Source organism: Ochlerotatus camptorhynchus, unplaced genomic scaffold (assembly GCF_037179485.1).
Source record: "Ochlerotatus camptorhynchus isolate MF236.1 unplaced genomic scaffold, CSIRO-AGI_Acam_v1.1 ptg000105l, whole genome shotgun sequence".
Taxonomy (NCBI): Eukaryota; Metazoa; Arthropoda; class Insecta; order Diptera; family Culicidae; genus Ochlerotatus; species Ochlerotatus camptorhynchus.
This window is the reverse complement of record NW_027040595.1, coordinates 702993-726262: the sequence shown is the minus strand read 5'-3', so window position 1 is coordinate 726262 and position 23270 is coordinate 702993. Positions and strand designations below refer to the sequence as shown.

Genomic DNA, 23270 nt, shown 5'->3' with positions numbered 1-23270 from the left:
TTTTTAGCGATGGGCCCAATCTTAGATCCATAGGCCAACATTAGAGCCAATTTCCCTACTTTAATATTTTTTTTTCTCGATCGATTGCTGAAATTATGTATGGGCTCAAATTAGGGGCATTTAGGCCGACATTACATCCATTTCCCCTATATAAAATATTATTGTATTGGTATAAATTAGAATCAATATTTTTTAGAAGTTCATAGGAATAATGAAATATTTGTATCTTAAACAATATTTCAAATCTTCTTCTCCCTCGTCCCATCCATAGAATTGTAAATCCCCGCTAACTTCGAGACGACCGCGAGTATTCGGTTCAATTCATGTAACTCTAGATTTATGATTAAGATAAGTATGTATAATGCAAATGAAAACTTGGCTCTGCAAAGTTTATTCGATTAAGGGGTTAGACCAGTGTAGAAGCCGAAAAACATTTTAAAAGAATGCGGTTTTCAGCATTTTATTGAAAATATTTTAAATACCATTATCCCAAATTCTTGTTTTTGAAGTGTGCAGCGAGGTGGCACTGCAGTCGTCTAAGTGATGGCATCCCCGGCGTGAAGCGGTTTGCGGGTGAAAACGATTTGCAGCCGGAGGTAGTCCTAGAACAAAATGGATAAAAGTTTCATAAACTAGAATGTTTAAACTAGTGAAGTACTTGTCTGATTGTAAAAAGGTTTGAAAAAAGTGGTTTGATTTTCGGGTAAACATATCAAATAGGGGAAATGTCTCTAATGTTGGGCTATGGATCTAAGATTGGGCCCATCGCTAAAAATCTGCTATTTATCAACTTTATCTAGATGAACGCGTTATTGGGACGTTACTAATGGATATTTATGGTTACTATTGGAAATTTAGTCGATTGCTGAATTTATGTATGGGCTCAAATTAGGGACACTTAGGCCGATATTACCTGCATTTCCCCTATATTCGTTAATTAAAAAAAAACTTTTAAAGTCAAAGATAAAAACTCAGGTACTACACTAGAAAAAAGTATGTAGAACAAGCTACAAAAAAAAACAAAGCGATGAGTTTCGTTTCTGCCCGACTTGAAAAACATGGTTTCGAGAAAACGCGACTAAAGATAAATTTCATGCCGGAAGCGAACAGGTAGTCTCCTAGTCTTCGCGAAAGAAAGAAAGTGTTTCCGGGTGTAAAACCAACTGTTCCGTATTCTTTAGACTCTAAACTATTACTCCTACAAATCCTAAACTTGCATTATTCTTTACCATTTTACGCATAGGATCAAATTTTTAGGGTTAAGGTCAAACTGGAGAGAGTTGCCTCGATTGCATTTTTTTCTCGCAATGAAGCACCCTCTTGACCCAAATTAATAATCTCCCATTGGCAGTTTACCGTAAGCGGGGGTAACATTTGACCTAAAAAACATAAAAAAATATACCCTTCCTTACAACCAGGGTTGCTTCCACTCACTTGCTATAAAACAATGTTTTTCGGAATTATGAAATCATTAGATTATATAATGATGTGTTGTACTTGTAAGTAACAAGAAGAGGATGGAAAGTATGTATTTGACTCATAAAACCTGTCAATTTGGCTTTCAGAGCGTCACAATCAGCGATCTTATGATTCGCGAGCGGTCACTCAGAGTGGACGCTCACGAATCGTTAAATCGCTGATTGTGACGCACTGAAAGCAAGCAATATTGACAGGTTTTATGTGTCAACCACATACTTCACGACTTCTTCTTGTAACCTACTAGTACTAATTATCATTATAACATATAATATTTTCATAATTCTGAAAAACATTTTTTTATAGCAAGTGAGTGGAAGTAACCCTGCTTACAACATTCACATTTTAGCAAGGAAAACAATTTTAAACATATAAATCCACGGAAATGGATGATTTAATTTGATATCTCATTTGAGTAAAATGATATAAAATATAGACAAATGTAAAATCAAAACATAAATTTGGTTAAAATACCTTAAAATATGTAAATGTAACGTAGTTATTAGGAGTACACTTGGTAATGATCACAATGTACATCGTATGTGTATCCACATAAAAGTATGTTCAAACTTTTGTTTGCTTGGGGATATTTAAAAAAATATGTTTTGCCTACTATTTATGGCACTTAACTTTACAGCACTATTTCAATAAAACAACTGTTTAATGTTATCTACACTTTACTCCAGGAGTTCAAGAAACATATTCTATTCAACATTTTCTGTATTTTCAAGCTATTTGCATCAATAAACAATTTTCAATTTGGGCCCAATGTCACTCCGTCTTACGGTATGTAATATTTCAAGCCAATAAGATCCAATAACAATTTAAATAAATTCATATTTATGGCTCGGAAATGGTTTCTCATCGCCATCTGGTCCACACTTGACTATGACCTTCCCGTAAATGCGGCCACTACTCAAGTTCATCTTGTAGACACAATTATGCAATCGAGCAAGAAAGTAGCTGTTCTTACTCCCAAACCATTGAATATTTCGGCGAAAATGGCCAACCATTCATCTGTCTTCAGAGATACATGAGTGTGTAAAGAACACGTTTCGTGCAAATGCGTTTAAAATTAGTCTAGCCCATCACAACCTCTATTGATACGTGTCTAAGCTGCTCAACCACCACCCAGTCGATTCGACGAGCGGAGAGGTCCGTGTAGCCGCAGCAGCAACAGTTTTTCACTTTTCATCGCCGATCGTTTAGTTATGCTGTTTACGACGACATTGAGGACGACTCTGGTCGCTGGGTTGGGATGGGGCGAAAGTTCAACAATACGTGAGTGGGCCTGAAATCGAAAGCATCTCAACCAACCAACCAACCGACGACCGACCGATGTGACCGTGACATCATCGTACGCGCGGTTATCGCATTCAATCGTGTTTTACTTATTCACTCAAGTAAAAATAGACATCTCAAATATTTTTACAATTTTTCGGGGGACCCATGCGAGGAAAATTGAACCCTGCACAGCAGCATCCGGCAGCTGACACGTTGCCGGATTGGGCGAGTGTGAGTGTGAGATTGGTTGATAGGATCAAATGTGAGTGAAGATGAAAGAGATATGGGGAAAATGTGAGGAAATCGGAATCGTTGCACTTGTTTGTCGGTTTCCCTAATTTGAGCAATTGAAGCTGTGCACTGTGGCTGCGTTTCGTTGCTGAGGAAATTCCGCAATGATGACGCAGGGTTACGTGTTGGGTTCAATTGATATCCATGGCCGGCAAACTTTGCATATAGCAAAATGTTGATGTAATTTAATGTAATTGGCATGTGTGATAGCGGTGGTTATCATACAATCGTTCGCCTGAATAGGGTTAAATAATTAAATGGGGATTTTTTAAACATTCCGTATTGGACTGGGATATTTTGATAAACTGAACATTTTTCACTTCTATTGCCATATAGTAACAATGAACGATAAGGTCATGAAATCTTGTAGATCAGTTGAAATTGAAACAAATGGGTTAAAATTAGGGGAATTACAGTATTCAATAAAGTTTACCCAACAAACAATTTAAGCTATAGAACAGCTGATATAGGCAAAATATAGCCCATACAGCTATTTTTTGTCTTTTTAAGCTGTTTTGCTACATTTTTTAGATCAGTTATGATACTACTTAAAATTTGCTCCAATTTTGACTTGTACGTCATGGCCTATGTACATAATTTAAATTGGAAGGGCCAAATACCATTGCGTATATGAAATTTTATCTGAACTGGTGCATATGCCATAACTGGTTAACTTACCCTAAATTATTGAACGTCACTACTAGCTCATTAAAATTTTACCACGTTGCTCATTAGTTGAAAGTGTAATTTTCGTCCGCTTTATGGTTAGCGCCTTAATAATTTTAGAGGTATGTCTTCAGAGTAGTTTTTTGTTATGCTAATACACTTATTTAAAAGTTTCCATGCCGATGATTAATCCTCCTAAAAGAGAGATCTAAAATGTATGTTTCAGTTTTTCAATATACAGGGTTGGTTTCTTCACAAAAAATTCGATTGACTGGGCCTCCGGACAATTCGGAGGATTCATCTCTTTTGGCACGTATTGCACATTGTTTTCTTTGTACTAAGCTACCGTGTCTTTCGAGTAGTGCATTGACACCAAATCGGACCAAAATAGTACTGGGCCATCATGTCGACGGATCATGGGCCGCATACGCCGATTAAAACACTCTCAAACGTAAATTTCAGTGTTCATCGTCTTTCGTCACAGATGGACAACTTGCCACACTCACATATTGCTTGCCAAATCATGGTCTTCGTACCAAATTTTTCCGTAAAAATTGACTTATCGTCATCGTCAACTTCCTGACCATCACGGACCGTGTAGTATTGGTCTCCCGAAAGCGTCTTGTAGCAGGCTATCATATACCTTCCGAACCCTCGGTTTGACGGATGCGGCTAGTTTCTGACTCCGTTTCGGCTTCTTCTGCTTCTTGAACGTTTTCAGCCCGTTGCTTGCCTTGACACGTTGGACGTTACTCTTCGATGGTCTCAGTTTTTTGGCCAAATCTCGAACAGAGCCACTTTTCTTATTGACGAAAGCTTGCTGATCTTCTGGTCCACTTTTCGGTCCGCCGGTCCCGGTTTACGGCCAGATTTCGATGTGCCCTCGAAGGTAACTTCTTCGCCGATCTTTCGGATGGCGGTTTAGACTGCTCCCATACTTACTTCCTCCATTTTCGCCAACTTCCTTACTGATAGGTTGGGAATAGTGCACCATTTGTGCACGATCTGTTTGCGATTTTCTAGAGATTGACCGTTGCTCGCTTTTTACTATCTATATACAATTTACTCTAATGGAACTATCAACTCTACACTTTCATCTCGTCATCCATCGTGTAAAATGACCACTTTAAGTCTGATGTTTGACGTTAAGCTTCTCCAACAACGAATATTATATTTTTCATCAAATCATAACACGAAAACGTCACTTTCAATCGAAATGACATCCAAGACTATGTTGTATGAAAAGTAAAGGACCATTCATAAATGACGTAGCATATTTTTGACCAATTTCAGACCTCCTCTCCCGCCTCGTAGCGTATTTGCATGTTCTTTATTCGATTTTCAGGTAAAATATAAACGGTAAACAAATTTAAGTTATGTTGGGTAAAAAATAAAAAAATATTGTTTAAAACTAAGATAACAAAAAATTACCCTCTTCAACAATTTTTAATATATAAATTTAAAGTTAATCACCTTTTTTTTGTTGGGGGAAGTTGAACCACTGCGTCCATTATTTGAACTTTTGTGGTACTCACCTTAAGTTAATCACCTAAAAGTTAACAAAAATTCTTAGAGCAACAACATTTTTAGGTTAAACTTTTGAACTTTTAGTTTATAATTTTGAAAACTTTTGCACAGAAAACGATTTTGAAAGCCTAAGAAATAGTTCTCATTCATAAAACAATGCTTTGCAAAAAGTTTTTAAATTCGTCTTAGAGATGTTATTCTATTAATTTTGTTGATTTTAAAGTGTAAAATTTACCATTTTCACAGTATACAGCATGGTTTTCAAGCTTTTTAATGAAAAATATTCAATAAATATTGAAAAAGTCATTGTTTAATGAATAAGTTTTTAACTTTGTCTTTGCAGTTTTTTTTGTGAGATTCAAAATTGTTGAATTTTAGTTCAAATGTTAACGACTGACCATAAAAACAATTATGCAAAGTTTCATGCAAATTGGAGAAGGTCACATCAGAGCGATTTGAGATTTGGCGTGGAACTGCTATTCAGAATTTTTTTTTTTTAAGAAAATTGTATAAGAAAATTTAACCTAATGCACTGCCCTTTTCAGCGAGTGTACCCCATTAGACGTAAATACGTTAGGCATACGAACGTTAGGCGTAATGGACGTATCGCATAAAGTCATTAGGCATAATGGACGTTAGGCATAAAATTACTTACTGCTGTTCAACTCTAGAAACCTGTTTCGAGCATGGTAAACAATGCTTAAATTAGGCTAAGTGTTGAATAAAAGATGATACTAGTTGTACAAAAATAGTTTATTTAATAAGCACAGTTTGGAATACATTATTTATCATATCATAAGTGACTTTGCAACATATTTACTTAGATCCAAAATTAGTAGCGATAGCGGTTAAGTAATCTGGCAATGAAAACTCAGTATAGTTTTGAACTATATCTGAAATCCTTGTTTCCCTAGCAGTATCTTTGCGTTTTCGTTTTCGAACCGATGCACCTGACTGTATTGCAGCAATCAGCCCTGTAGAGTATTTCATTTCGTTTTTACCCTTCTCCCAAGATCCTTACTATGCCGACATGTTTGCCACCGATTATCTTTGTCCAGCGGTTAGGCCAGCTTTCAGCCTGGTTACTGGTTCGCGAAACCTTGTCCAAAACATTGGCATAAACCGATCAGAAAGTGGGTGTTAATATCGGGGCTATTTTAGCTGATTTCCTTCCTCTGCCGGGCTGCTTCGTTCGGCCACAGACGTACGTTTCCTAAACATACACTGAACGAAAACACCCGCCGTTTACTGAATGATTTTTGCCTCACCCAAGCCCCATGCTTATTATCAGATGATTTTAAGAAGATCGTCATTCAATTCATCTTTTGACAGAATCAAGGCAAAATGTATGAATATAATTTAAAATTAGCTTTATAATCATATATACAATAATCAAAACAGAACACTGTGTGAATGATTTGCATACAAAAACTTTTCAACTCATCAGTCTTGTAATGAAAGAAAATGAGATAGAATTCAAATGATGTCCATATCTATGTAGTTGGCTTAATAGGGGTATTTTCTTATCAGAAATACTCTTGAAAAAAATAACTACACAACCATTTCAATCAGTTATTCACCCCTATTCTGTATCACAGAGAACAGACATGGAGGCTCGAACAAAATTTCTCTAAAAACTTGTGTAAAGATTCCTATTCGACTTAAGCGCCACTAACGGCGACTTCCCCACTTAAAAATCCTCTTTGACAACCTGATGGCGCTGGCATTCCACAAATTACACTAGACACTAAGTGCTAGTAGCACCAAGTGGCAATTTTCAACAGAAAATTTATCGATACTAGCGCCAAACTGGTCGAAAGTGGAAAATTTATAGAGAAAATCAGAAGATGCTAACACCATGTAACGGCGACGTTCCCACTTATTTTACACAAGTTTCTGACCGAACTTGAACGTCTGTTCTCTGTGGTAAAAATAAGAAGACTACATGAGTCATCTCATATGAAATGGTCGTCTAACTATATTTTTCTAGAATATTTAAAAAACAATTAGACAATTATTTCTATTGACATAACTTTATTCCTAAAGAATGTATCTCAATTAAATCTTAAAATAATTAAATGTTTTCTCATCAACGGATGTCATCCCGTAAAAAAAGAACGATAGAGGTACCGAGGATACAAAATATCACTTTTTCCCGAACAAACTTGAGCCATTTACTATTCATTTTATTGTATTTAGTCAAACACTAAATTTCACTTTTTTCACAAATGAAAACAAAATCGCCCAGTCACGGTCTTCGCCGCCATTTGCTAACTGATAGAGAATAGCCGAAAGATGTTGACAAACCTGAAATAGAATGATTTTCATAAAGGGGCTATGATGAAATATATTCATTTTGGTTCACAATGAAAAACAAATTTTTTTTGTGCCTATTAATATGTGCACACCAAATTTCTTAAATCTTGTTCGGTACTTTTTTTGCTGGATTTGTTCGGTGAAATATCATTTTTACCGAATGCTTTGTAAAGAGTATTATTTTACCAATTTTCCGCAATCATAACTGCTGAATTTCCGTAATTTGCAGAAATTTGCCGAAAACTGTAAATCAAATTTGCTGATTGAAACTGTAAATGGCTGCGATTCCGCAATTCTGTAAAAATTGTAACGAATGCACTGTACAAGTCATATTTTACAAAAAACAAACATTTATTGCTGCTTTACAGCATTTCCGTAAAACTTACTGAACAGATTTGTAAACTTTGTACTGTCAAACACAACCTTTGCTGCCATTTCGATGTTGAGTGTTATTCAGTTTTATGTTGTGAAACGTAAGTACTTTACTTTTTTTTGCTAGATTGTGTTCAATTTACAACGAAAATTTAATCAGTTTTCATTTTTGGGTCAATTTCTTTCAGACGCCATGGACGTTAGGCAATTCAATATCCTCCTCAAAAGTGCTGAGTTCGGCTCAAAAGTCCGCGGTTTGCTGAGTCCGGCTTCATCACTGATTTTTTTATAAAATTTTGTTCGAACTCAATATGGAAATGCCTATTAAAAAATATATGGTTAAATAGTCGAATGAATTTTTGGGTTGATGAAAGAAAGAAACAAATAATTAATCAATAAAAATTCCAATTTTTATGATTTATTCTGAAAAAAAGTACAGTAGATTCGGTAAAACATATACTGAACGCTATGGTAAACTTTACTGATCGTTAAGTAAAATTTACAGTCCGCAGGTCAGTAAATTTTGACAGCCCACAAGCGAAGAAATTTTACCGAACGAAAATTGAAAAATTACCGAATGGATTACCGAACGTTCAGCTGTTCCATATTCGGTAAAAATTTACAGTATACTGTAAAAAAATCTTAGTGTGTGACTGATTATCGGACGACAAGAAGAAGAAAAACGTTTGAAAAGTAAACAAAAACCACTTATTGTTGATCATAAAATTATTCGACGTGTTTTTCATTCAATCTCAGGAATCATTAGTTTTGCTTGACGCTGAATGAGATTTCATTCAACGATCGGTGGATGTTTTGGTTCAGTGTAGGCAAAAAATACAGCTTTCCCCCTAAGAACGCGTTACCCACTGAGTTCTACCCACCGCTTTATCTCGGTGGGTTTTCAACCAAGCGCTCTGATTTTTTGCGAGTGACTAGTTCTCCATTGGCACTACTTACATGCAAAAAATCAGACCGACTGGTTGAAACCCCGCCGAGAAAAAGCGGTGGGTGCAATTCAGTGGGTAACGCGTTCTTCGGGGGATAGCTGTAGCTTCATATTATCCAGTGCCTGATGTTTCACGGTCTCAAAGGCGGCGGCGATGTCGTCAGGGGGTAAGAATGCTAAAACTTGCACTTTTTTGAACGTAGAGTGTACCGCTGGGTTCTGGCCAAACTCGTTCAACATTTTATGCTGCTGTATAAATTTGAAGAGATTCTTGTTGAAATGGAAGAGGCAGTCAGAATGTTTGGCATCGGGAAACTCAGCAATCACTGAGTTTATCAGAGCCTTCTCGTAATCAGTGATACTATATGCTGGTTCCAAGTCGACGTCAATCGCATCTAGAAATAAAAAATCATACATTTAAGTGCCAACATTTCAAAGGGGCGTAATTGCTTTTGTAAACAATGGCTTTAGACGTCGATTTCTCGCAAATGAAAACCCAACCCTCCAAATTACAAATGCTAGCTGATACAGGAAACATTCCTCTGCGTGTTGGTGTCAATCATTTTCATGAGTGAGCTTTAATTCGCGAGAAATCGACAACTAAAGCCATTGTTTACAAAAGCAATTACGCCCCTTTAAAATTTTGGCACTGATTTGTTGTAATAAATTCTTACACACATTTTGCAATTCCGGAGTGATTTGAGATTTGGGCGTAATTGTATTTGTAAACAAACAGGTCAATCGCCAATTTCTCGTGAATAAAAGCTCAATCTTATAAACAAACTATACCAAATGATAGAGGAATCATACCTCTTCCTCAAAGTGTTATTAGTTTTCAAAATTGAGCTTTGATTTGCGATAAATCAGCGATTGACTTGTTTGTTTACAAATACAATTACGCCCAAATCTCATATCACTCCGGAATGGGGACCTTATCATCATTCTGGAATGCATCGGGTACAATAAATTCATCCAGGGAAACGGGATCGATGCTGGCTTAGCTTTAGAGCGTACTCGCTCAGCAACCGATCCGGACATCTGGCTCTGAACCTCCGACAAATATTCCGATAGTGTCTCCTGAATAGCTTTAGACTCTCCCCCGGTATCCGATTTCGCTCATTTTCTTATATTATGCCGGAATAGGGCAACTTTACTGCTTGTAGGGTTTGATTGATGGTTGTGTTCTGAGATGCCGAGTATTTTATGCTGCCCGTTTACTATCGTTGATCTGGCTCTTGCCGGACACTTTTCTCTATCATCGGCAGTATGGCAGCGGACACGAAACTCCCAATAATAGATGTTGCTCTCGATATTAAAAAAAAGGAACAAAAATTGTACAGCTGAGTGATGTTTTCGCTGCGATTAATTATTACAATTACCTCTTTGCGGTTGCAGTGAAATATGTAGCTCGCTATAGCCAATATATCTTTTCCACGTGACGATTTTACGACCTCAACGTTTTTGGTTCGCCTGACCGCTTGAATACTTGAGTGAAAACTGAACCAACCTCTCACTGACAATACAACTTCGATGAAACCACGTTGCTTAAATAACGAACACATTGATCTATTGTTTGAAATATTTCAACAACCATGCGTCCGCTATATTCTTGTTAAATATCGACGTACTGTTCTTTGTTGTATGCAATGCCAACACAACCGCATAACCCAGCACGTATTCGTTTTACTATTTGATGCACAGTAGTGAAGCAGTGAGATTCCTCTAATTCGCATTATGAACTGCAGCCCTGAGTCAGGATCTCTGAAACCGTTCACGCAAAAGAAAGATGTTAGTTGAATTATATCTACATACCGGAATGTTTTTTAAAGCCATTATTTTTCGAATAAACAATAGCCAGTAAAACACAGGTCCGATGACATCTTGGATGGCGAATAAAATATCATTTGAGTATGAATTTTCTCTGACAATCACCGAAAGAACTTGTGAAGTATTGTTCATATTGGATTTAAATGTAGATTGATGTGTGTTATCCGAAAGAGGCTGCTTGATATTGAATATACCTAGCCTACGAATACAATGCCATAGTTTATCTCAACCTATCATGGACGTGGCTTGCATAAGTTTTTAAATTTTTGTGAACTGTTATGTGCGTGACAGGCTACCCAGCTCTAATTCGAATAACGTGGTCAAAATAAATCAAAAGTTCATCAAGCATATAAAGGTTAAATAATATGATCGTATTCTTAATTTGCATGTTTTGCCCAGTCACTTGTAAAAGTTATATGATATTTTTTTCTTTTGTAGATTATGCCTAACGTCCTTTATTCCTAACGTGCATTATGCCTATTGTACATTATGCCTAACGTCCGTATGCCTAACGTCCTCTATGCCTAACGTCGTGTACCCTTTATCAACATAGTTGTCCCATTCGTTGAAACAGCAAGCTGAGAGAAACGCTGTTGAAGATTTTTTTCTTCATGGGCTCTAAAGGATGGGACAACTTAGTTTTGGTATTCTTCGCGACATTTTATGAACAAAGTAGGAAACTTTTTGAGTTCATTGTAAAGTGATGATACTTGACAATCAATTCCAATGTATAACTGTTATGCCGCACAGAACAATGCATACAGTAAGCTAATATTAATTTAATATAATGTATGGGAAATTATTTCGACGACTCTATTGCAGAATCTTAAAACTAAAAGAGAATCTTATATTCACCGAATGGGTGTACAAGATAGCCCAGCACTACGAACGATTGTATCGCACCTTTCCAATTTTAGAATGATGCTTCAATGTTTAATTATTCTATATTTTGAAAGGAAGTCATCGAGCAAAAAAATGTTCACGGATCATAAAGTTGCCGCGACAGAGCCATTCGAATTTGAAATGAAAGGTTTTCCTACTCCTGTTTTCAACCGCTTCGAGTAACGTCAAACGGACAAAGATGCCGTAATGGCCGTAAAATAACTTACTTTTGATTGTTCAATATATTTATTAATTCGATTGCTCGCGTTGATTCAATTGGAGTGCATTATTATTTCATGCCGCTTCTTCATTCATTGGAGCTTCGGTGTGATGCTTCACAATCGACACTAATTTATAGTTATAACAGATATTACGCTCAATTCTTTCCTCATCTTCTTTTATAGCTTAGGTGATACATTTCCAGCTGAATAAGCTAGCAATAAAAAATGTAATTGATATCACATTTTGGTGGTCGGCACGCATGGATAACCGCTCATTGCCTCGATTGTGGTAACGACACTCCAATTATCAATTCAATTTTATGCAAAACTGCAAACAATTATGGCTTCTTTCTTTTAAGTCAATCAATGTTCCTGATCGGTTCCACACGCTCACTTATCAGGCTGATGCAGCGGCCACGATTCAGCGGAAAACTAATCTCGAACAAATGCTGGTTGCGGTGGGTTTAGTGGTGTTTTTTTTTTGCAAGTGTGAAGCTGTAATATATGCGCAGAATTTTTTTTAATCTAATATACAGTGAATCTCAAAATTAAGCGTAAAGGTGTCTATACATTTTAGAAAAACAGCCCTACGAGCACAATAGTGATAAAGTTTTGAATTTTTGGCTGCTGGCTCATCAAACATTCATCGGTTCTCGGTATAGTATTGGGCTTATTTGGATGAGTGTTTGAGGTATTTAAAAAAAATGTATTTTCTCAAAATTAACACCTTGTTGAAATAAAATGAACCAAACCTTAGGTAATTTGGCTCATTTGTAGTCATAATAAGGGTCTTGCATTTGCCGCTAATTTTACTAAATCCGCCCATTATGAAAAAAAAATTGAAAATTACTGTGAGTCAAAAAAATTATCGATGAATCATCGATTTCAAAAATCTATCTATTAAAAGTTTTCTATTTATTGTCCATTCAGGTGTACGCTCAATTTACTGTTACATACTGTTTAAAAGTTGTTATTTTCATGTTACTTTATTTTTTAACAAAGTTTGTGTCTCCGAATACATTGCGTCTAGAAAATCATCTCATGAAGGTTTTGTACAAAAATATGCATTGTGGAAAAACACTGCAGTCCACTGCAGTCCACTGCAAGAACTGCCATTACATATGCAGAGGATGTAATAAATCCAAGCTTACATTCAAAATAAGAAATATTTGTATTGTGTGTAGAATGGGACTATGAGTGTGTGGGTAAGTGAATTATACGCGATGGAGTGAAAAGTGCATGTATGAGAAGTAAGTGAGTCCGTAGTAAAATATGAGATAGCATATTAATGCATCAATTTTTCTCGAGCAAAGCCAGACGTTTTCAGCTAGTGAACTATTACTTGTTAGATTATTTTTTGATTTTTTTTTGTTGCAGTATACTTGTTATATTTAAGCTGTCATTGTAAAACTCACAGATTTATATTTTATATTTATTATAAATAATGATTGAACAAGCACTAAACGCACCACCTGTTTCATTCTTCATATTCTTCTTATTTTTCCTGGATTTTGCAGCTCTTAAAAGAGTCTACACCTGCTCTTAACTCTGTGTACTTGAGGTAATACCACAGTTCCCTTGCAGCACACTTGTCACTGAACAATTGTGGTTACTTGTGTGTAACTTATTCCAGTCACAATCAAGTTGCATCACCTGATTGTGGTGCATGGTTGCTGCTGGGGTTATGAATTGAGATCTTTCCATGTCAACCAATGCGTGGTAATGTTACTCTGCGGAGGAGTCGAGAAAATTTTCAAGCCGAATGATTGTCTAGACTGGACCGGAAATCGATCCCACCGCCTCCAGCTTGGTAATGCCGTGTCTTTACTGATTAGGCTATCTGAGGCCCCCTTCATTCATTCATAAAACCTCCAAACGAAATTCAATTTGCCGGGATAGAAAACGAAACAAAACGAACGCCTTTCGCTGAATTGAGATCGCGAGTAGACGTGATCATCCGTAGTGAGCAAAGAAAAGGAAAATTGGTAATCGATGCTGCACGCCAGATTTTTGAATCAGTTTTTTCCTCAATCACTTCGGCATTGCATGACTTTCTCGTAGTAGATCGTTGCTGTTCGTATTGAACCATTAATGCTCCAAGAAGACAACGGTGGTGGCAAAATGAAACGAAATGAAAAATTAACGGCACACTTGCGGTAGGATATAAACAAGAAGAAGTAATAGATTGGACGGTATGCGCCGCCCGAAGCCAAAATGTCGTGGTGGCAAAGTGAGAGTAAATTGGATTTTCATTTCGATTTTGTGATGACAGTGTGCGGTGAGACATCCGATGCTGCTGGCGAATGCTCGGTGATGGGTGCATTGAATTTGAAAGTATTCTCTTATAATCGGAACAATGAACCATTTTTTTGAGGCTGGTTTGACTTCCCAAATGATTGAGAAATCGAATATTTCGAATGCATGTATGTCATGTCAGTCTTCTAGGCGTTAGTGGTATTTTCGAACATATGTCGCATTTACGAACGCTTACAGAGCGATATCGTTGTTTGAGGATGGAGTATTAGCCTGTATTCGTTGGTTTTTTTTTCTGAATTCCTTCACCCAACCGGGATATGTAAGATTCGATTACAATTATGTGGGATTCATCATCAGAGGATGTTAGAGGGGACCGCATGAACCGAGGATGCGATATACCTAGCTGCGGTCCAATGCAAGAAAATTAGAGACCGAAAAATGTAGAGTGTATTAGTGAGCTAAATTAATTATGTCGAAAAAAATAGGAAACAGATTGCCGACTGGGCTCGAACCACGAACGTTACGATTATCAGACCTGTAATTTCTCCACTGCTCTCTCCATGCTTCTGAATATGGATAGCCTAAAAGCAAACATGAAGCGCTCATTTTCTCGCATACTCGACTTCGTATGCTGCGTCGTTCAACAAGCTTACTGGTATAGTCGAAAGCGTAGATAGAACACGAAATAAAAAAGGCAAAAAACCATTACATCGCCTGTATGGTCAATTTCTAACATTCGTTGTGATGTTCATGAACAGAGGATGATAGGAAACGGAACTAACATTCATTGTAATAGATTTTTGGTTTGCGTGTTCATACCTGGTTTTTGGCAATAATGATACCATATGTAGTAAGTATTCTTACTACCAAAGATCAGGCAGCTAAGAATTGGGGAAAAAAATGCTGGCTTGAACTCCACTTACTTAATTTTGGGTCGCTGATTCCGAATATGGAATCAAATTTTGTTTAAATAAATGATTTAGTATCATAAACATTATTTTATATGAAATGTTGATATTATATTTAGGCGTATTTTTAACGGTTTTGCGGGTGGCTGGCTTAAAACCTTGTAAATAAAGTAATTAAAAAAATAAATAATAATAAACTATTTCCTTCGAACGATCGTCGGTCATTTTTGCTTACTGTGCAGAGGATCAGCCCCTTTACATTATTGCGTTGATAGAGTTGCATCATTTGCTTACCATGCTTTAAAACATCGCATCACTTTCCAAAATAAATCCAGATCTAATGTACCCGTCCCACTAACAAAAACGTCCTTGTAGATCACATGGTCTAAAGTGAAGTTTTAGTAATTGTTTTGTACAAAAATCAAATCGATATGCAGTCTTCCAGTTGTTTTGTATAGTATTCTCAATCTATGTCCGAGATTTTGTGAAATTTGAGCCAGATTTGGATTTTTGGTAAGCAAATGAATAGGATCGTTCCATTTCCCATACATTTCCTCATACAAAATTTAAAATTCTCCCTCAAATCGAGATTACAACAAAATTTGTTCAAATTTAACAGAGTTGTTGGGAATTTCAATACGCATTAAAAGAACAATGAGGAACAGGGGGTTGTAAAGTTAAACCACTCTAATATACATCCTAATAATCGACTTTTGTAACATCCTATTCAACGGCCTGAAAAGAGAGGAGCCCGCCTACTTTCTTTTCAGGCCGTTGAATATATATTTTTTTTCCTTTGGTTTGTTTTTTCCGTCGATCTTGTTTTCCGTGCTAAGCACCAATGCTATCGACGTGCCAGGAAGGCAGCTCCCACACCTGGACCCTACCTATCGACCCATCAACTCATGAACCGGGGACCAACGGCTTTACTTCCCATCCGAAGGAAGGCGTGATCAGAGATGTTATGCCTCAGAACATCCCGGCGGCGCCGACTGGGATTGAACCCAGGCCTGCTGGGGTGAGATATAATCACGCTTACCACTACACCACCGGCGCCGTAGGCCGTTGAATATGATGTTACAAAAATGGCTGTATATTACATTGATGTCAATAAAAATCATTGGTGTGTTCAGCAAAGTTGTGTGTTTTGATGATAGCAAATATTTCTTAGAACATGATTATTGATCAATTAAAAAAACAATTTACTCAAAAAACCAATATTAAGGTAGCCCTAAAAAATCAATTATATCTCCTTAGAGTTAAGATGTAGAAACTTAGTGTCTTCAGCAAATGTTCATTAAATCAACTAAAGGGTTATACGGTCAAAATTTGGTCAATATTAACTTGACGTATTTCTTTCAATTTTGCATTTAAAAAACCTGAACACCCCTCATTTTGAAGGTGTGTGTGTGTAGAATGTTGCTCCTATTTTGATTTTGGAATTCACTCTTCAGTTGTCAAAATGCCGTCCAAGCAAGAAGAGCAGCGTATCAAAATTTTGCTCGCGCATCGCGAAAATCCGAGCTACTCGCACGCAAAGTTGGCAAAATCGCTAAAAGTTGCCAAATCAACCGTTACAAATGTAATTAAAGTGTTTGGGGAACGTTTGTCGACAGCCAGGAAGTCTGGATTGGGGGGAAATCGAAAACCGGAAGCCGCTGAGACGACAAAGAGAGTTTCAAGCGAAACCCTAACCTCTCTCTCCGAGATGCCGCAAATAAGCTGGGTGTATCGTCTACAACCGTGCATCGAGCCAAAAAACGAGCCGGACTATCGACTTACAAGAAGGTAGTGACTCCAAATCGCGATGATAAACAAAATACGACGGCCAAAGCGCGATCCCGGAGGCTGTACACGACGATGCTGACGAAGTTTGACTGCGTGGTAATGGACGACGAAACCTACGTCAAAGCCGACTACAAGCAGCTTCCGGGACAGGAGTTTTATAAGGCAAAAGGAAGGAGAAAGGTAGCAGATGTTTTCAAGCACATGAAACTGTCAAAGTTCGCAAAGAAATATCTGGTTTGGCAAGCCATCTGTACCTGTGGCTTGAAAAGCAGCATTTTCATAGCTTCCGGGACTGTCAACCAAGAAATTTACGTGAAAGAGTGTTTGAATAAACGTCTGCTGCCTTTCCTGAAGAAACACGGTTGTTCCGTACTATTTTGGCCGGATTTGGCATCTTGCCATTACGGTAAAAAGGCCATGGAGTGGTACGCCGCCAACAACGTGCAGGTGGTTCCCAAGGACAAGAACCCTCCCAACACGCCAGAGCTCCGCCCAATTGAGAAATACTGGGCTATTGTCAAGCGGAACCTAAAGAAGACCAAAAAAACTGCTAAGGGCGAGCAGCAGTTCAAGGCAAACTGGCTTTCTGCGGCGAAGAAGGTGGACAAGGTGGCTGTACAAAATCTGATGGCAGGGGTCAAGCGTAAGGCCCGGCAATTCGGATTTGGAAAAGCGGAAGCCTAACTGAATATTTTTCCTGAATTTTATACTAATTGAACTTGAAAAAGAAATTTAATTTGATTTTTTAAATAAACGATTTCATCGATTTACACGCGTTTTCCCTTGACCAAATTTTGACCGTATCACCCTTTACTCGGAAACTTTACTCATGTCTTTATCCGTTATCTCGTATATGCCGAAAGTTCGAATTTGGATGTGTAATACTAGCTTAATGATTCAGGTATGTAGGGAAAATGGCTCTAATGTTGGCCGATGGATCTAAGATTGGGTCCATCGCTATACATTTGCTATTTTTCAATTTTATCTAGATGAACGCGTCATTGGCACGGTACTCATGGAAATTTTTTGTCGCTATTGAAAATTTAGTCGATTGCTGAATTTATCTATGGGCCCAAATTAGGAGCATTTAGGCCGACATTACATCCATTTCCCCTATATCATTTTGACCAACTTCTCTTAAGAGAAGTAGTCTCTAAAACACCAAAAAGAGGGTAGAAAATGTTTTTGATCGTCTTTATTCACATTCGTGCCACTGTGTTGCCTCAGCGTAGTGGTTAATATCCGCCAAAGTCACGAGTTTTTGCTGCTGAAGAAAATATTTTCTCGACCGATATTCCAAGTGAAAAATACGGAAATTTAATATATTCATGAGAATGCATTTGAGCAATGATACATAAAAGTGGATGCTTTTGGATTTACATGTATGATTGACATCAAAGTGGCACCAATATACTTAAAAAAACATTGACATTTAAAACTACAAAGGGTTTGGGTTTGCTTCTATTTTAAATCAGTTTTTAGATCACATCTTGATTAACTTTTTATTTACCTTTCCATATGTACAATTGAATTTAATTTAGAGCTACAAATTGTTTATATTAAGTTTAAAATACAATTGGATTTACTTAGTCATACTGATGAAGGCAAAAATAGATAAGCTAGGAGTTATTGCTTTTAGAATAGCTAAATGGGTGTAAATATTCATAGCGTGTGGCCTTCTAGACAAGGAAGACAACAATTTGAAAAATTACATTTAGAAAACCAAGTAAGCTTACACATCACGAATGCATCGAAGTTAGAGAATTATTGTCTTCTTAAGTGAACCCCACACGTATCAATATATTGACGCGAAGGGGAATTATTGACATGTATTGACGTCAATATATAATGTATTGACAATACGATTATTGTCAATAAAAGCAAACGTATAGGGTCCACTTTAGAGCTGATTTAAATATGGGTATCGTGTTTTGTTGTTTAGTCGACAGAAGGATTTGGTTCCAGCTGATAGGCCCTGCTATTAGTATGCTTTTTCTCACGGAGGTAGTTGTCGAGGTATGTTGAATTAACGTGCTCGTTCTGGAGATGTTAGCCACAAGAAATCAGTATGAATTTCATTGATTTGCCTAATGAAAAATAATGCTATGTATGTTGAGATTACGAGGCCTGTGTGTTGAGAACTAGTCTTTCAACGCTTGGGTAAATTTAATGGTTATAGGTGTACACACAGGTAAATGCACATAAGATATTCATTAAAATACCTTCTGAAAATTAGCCACAAGTAATTTTCTTGATGTATTGAACATCAAGAACATCGATACATTATGAAATCAAATTTATTGGGCAAATCAATTCGTAGGAATTTCTCAAGGATTTGGTAATGAAATAGCTTAGTTCATATTGACGCATTAAGAATTTTGAAAATTTAAGCATACACTTTTAATTACCTACATTATGAATTTTGACACCAAGCGAATGAAAATATAAATGCATCATTTCAAAATTCCAACATCAGTGAGAGATGCCAAAAACCGTATTTACAGATTCCATTGCTGAATAAATCATGCATTGGATCCACAAGTAGAATGCTCAATTACATGAAAAGACGGCAATTCGTTAAATGTTGACTGATACAAGATCTCGGTTAAATAATATTTTGCAATAATGTCATGCTCGTAGCTCTGCCTGTTTCTTGCATACTCATTGTGCTCTTCAACACCAGTTTGCAATTGCAGTTTATGTCGTCGACAGAACAGACAGTAATGTTGACAGTGGGCATGCATAAGGGCGTATACGCCATGATCGATTCTCTTCATCGATTTTCTCATTGCATTGCTACAGCTAAGCGAAACAATTTTCTAGAATCTGTTCCTTGTAGAGTTGTAACAGGTTGTATTGGTTGTATTCTAACGAGTTATTAACAAAAGAGAAAATTGACGAAGAGAATCGATCATCGCGTTTACGCCCTTACGCATGCTCACTGTCGATATGTCGCATTGAATCCACTAGAGAGCATAAGGAACGAATGGACACCAAGATTATCTCCTTCGAAGAGACTCAACATGAATCGTATTCTGATAGGTTCAGAAGGTAAATTTATGATCAACCAAGGGCGTAGCCAGGTTTCGAGCTAGGGAGGGGCGAAAAAAAAATTACCATGGAAAATTTGGCCGAATGCCATTTCACCGAACGCCATTTCCTCGAAAGCCTTTGTGTTGCCGAGTTTAGGGGGGGGGGGCAGTCGCCCCCCCTGCCCCTATCTGGCTACGCCTATGTGATCAACCCTTCATATTCTAGCTTTTTGAATGGAATAATTACCTCACTAATCAGTCTGTTGACCCCTGACTTATTAAAGGTGACTTTTCGAATAATTCCCGCCACAAAAATATGACATAGCTTCGACTTGTATGCGTCCGGTACCGTCTTCAATAGCCTCTTCAATCTTGAATTTTGGGTCTGAATATTATAACGTTCCTTATGATTTTTTTCAAATAAATACTCTTCCAACTTTCATAATGCGCATTATGAAATGCAAACATGAGGCGAATGAAAACTGAGATGTCTTATATGCAACGCATAAGTGACTTATGAAGGTTTTTCCTTCATTTTCGAGTTTTCATAATGTTTAAATTTTGGTTTTCTTATGCTCATTTCCCTGCATGTATAAGAGCTACCTAAAGCTGGGTTTAGCCTAGGTAAGTCAAATGATCAACTCAGTTGAATTCAATTGGCTTGAAAAGTTGAACCTGGTTCAACTTTTTTCAATTCAAGTGAGTTGATTAAATCAGTTGAATGGTATGGTTTAAACGTTCAATTCGCGTTCCAATTGACTTGCCCTGTCTAAGCCCAGCTTAATGTTAGACGAAAATCATTCATAAGTCACGCTTATGAAATTCATATGTGTCGTTCATTAGTCGAGCCTTATGACATTCTTTTGCCTCAGTGTAGACCCAAGTAACACACTTCCGTCTCGTAAAGTTGCGGCAACTTGATTCTGACCGGAATAAGTCGCATAGGAGTGTGCAGCTTGGAAATAGTCGGGTACATTTACAACAAATTCTTACCGCACGAAGCAGCATATTCTCTGGTGATAGTTCGTTTTCAGGCCGTGTCCTAGTATTGTATTCACTATAGCCCGATGTCTAATAAGAATATCAAAACTTACATGTTTTTTTAAACTAGTTTTTTTTATTTGGAAGGCTCAATCGCGTTAGCTTTACGGAGCCGATAGTTCATTGTTCTTTGAAACAAAATTCACAATTCTATGTTTAGTAGGAGTTGAGCCGAATACTCGCGGCTTACTCGAGGTTAGAGAGGTACATTGTCGAAGGATAGGATCAGGGGAGGAGCTTGGGGGTAAGGTTTCGCTGTCTCATTAGAGCGTTGTCGCCAGTATGAATGGTAGTGCGGTTCTAGTTTCGTCTGGAGTTCAACCGGCTATGGTGACCAGTTGGCGACGATGAGACTCATGAAGACGGGGGGACAAGACAAACAAAAACTATCTAAGAGAGACAAAAGACAAAGGAATTAAATTCTTGTAATTAAACTTACATGTTGACAGTGTAATATCGACTGTAGCTCAATTATATCATAAACAACGGCATAACATGGAAGGCTTCATATTAGACCGATGTTAGGGACGTATACCCTATATGAACTATTCTGGCGGTAGCAGCAGTGCAGCAAACCAACGAGTGCTGAATTCGCCAATGATCGTCTGGTTTACGGGCATTGGTACGGCAGCAATTTCGTCTAGCTTCAAAGTGGACAGCGAAACCGGCTCCAGTGCAGGTGATTTGGACGCTAGCTGCTTTGAATAGTTATCTGGATTTTTATGGTGCATCCGCTTTATCTTCTGAATAGATAATCACTTGGGCAAGTTCTGATCTTGACATTGAAAATAATATTAATGTTTACATTTTGAAACCCATGAAGCACTTCGTTCCCGTTTATAAGAACAGGTTTACGATGTCAAGCACAACTAATGAACTTAAATCACTTTTAACAGAATTGAAAATCATTATTTTAAAAATAGCGTCCCCATTTCTACGACTTCTGTTGCCATTACTGGTGCCCGGTGCACCGTAACGCAGCCGTTATGATTATTTTGTGGAACAATGTGCACGATTCCATGATTTTATTCATGGTTTGTATTCGTAAACGAGAAATTGACTAATTCCGAAATTCGTGACTTGAGGTTGACGAATTTCCGAACAGATTTTTTTCTCGAGTGGTGTTGAAAAATCATTAACAAAATTAATGAAAAATATGGTACCTACTTATAGACATTTTCTAACTCTACCACAGACAAAGAAAATAGGAAAATTGTAACCGCTTAAAAAGGGTTGGATGTATTTTTTTTAACATGTGTTTACAAAAATTTCGCCCAACCGGAAGATGTAAGATTCCAAAAGTATGCAGAATTTGCAACGTTTCACAACATGATCAGATTCTGTAAAGTTGTCGCTGGAAGTTTTTTTTAAATAACTTTTTAATGTTTATGTTAGAAAATTTTTCGAACAAAGTTTGGTTCTCCAAATGCATGCATCTCGGGAAGGTTTTATACAAAAATATGCATTCTGGAAAATCTCGCTTGTACGCTGCAGTCCATTGCAAGAACTGCCATAACATTTGTTGTATGAAACGTATGCAGATTATGTGATACATCCAACCTTACATTGGATGTAAGAGAAATTTGTTTTGCGTGTTTGTAACTGATTTATCCAAATGTTCATGGAAATGATAGCTAAATAGTGTATCTTTCCAACCATTGGTACAACATTTGTTAAAATAATCTTATTTATCCCAGCTTAAATGTACACTGCCAAAAGGTGGATTTGTGCAGTAGATAATATGATCATACGCATTCGCAGTGGCGCATGAGGCCAACGTGAAAGACTTCCAACCTGGACGGCTGTTTGTTGCTGCCTTGATCTGAGCCCAGGTCATATTTATGTTGACTTGTTTCATTTGTTTGTTGAGCCTCCAACGCAATGAGCCTCATGATAGACATTCAAATGCATTCGAAATGAACATGAGCCAAAATAGTTGCACATGGACCAACATTCGGAACGATGCAGCTTAAGATTATTGTTCATAACAGTTGAAGTCGACTCTATTTTGTCGACCCTTAGGCTCAAAAGTGTGTCAGATTCCAATTCCAACTCCATTACTCCGACTTCGACTCCCCTACCCTGCTAGAAACTATTCCTACACGCAAAACCAGCCGGCAAATCCACCGCAATTTCAATAATAATTTGGAGCTTCCCCGTTCGAATCAATCCAACAACAAAGTTCGGCCAACCCAAAACAACACGTTGCAATCGAGCAATGATGATGGATCGCGGAGTAAAGCCGACGACGATGATGGTTTTCTTTTCGGCGTTTCTGGCCTGCTTACCGGTTTTCCCCGCTCAGCACGAGACTGCATCACCATCGCCGGCCAACAACAACAGCAGCAACGGGCCCGCAGCAGCAGCAGCACCGAGGAGAGCCGATCCGTTCATGTGCGGAGGAAGAAAAGCGACTGACGAAAATGAGTCTTCAATC

At 37.5% G+C, this 23270-nt stretch overlaps 1 protein-coding gene across 15 annotated transcripts in view; it reads left to right on the top strand.

Moving 5' to 3' along the window:
- LOC135699279 (uncharacterized) overlaps nucleotides 1–23270 on the top strand; it is a 95711-nt gene that overhangs the window by 30337 nt on the left and 42104 nt on the right. The gene's annotated exons all lie outside the window — the stretch shown is intronic.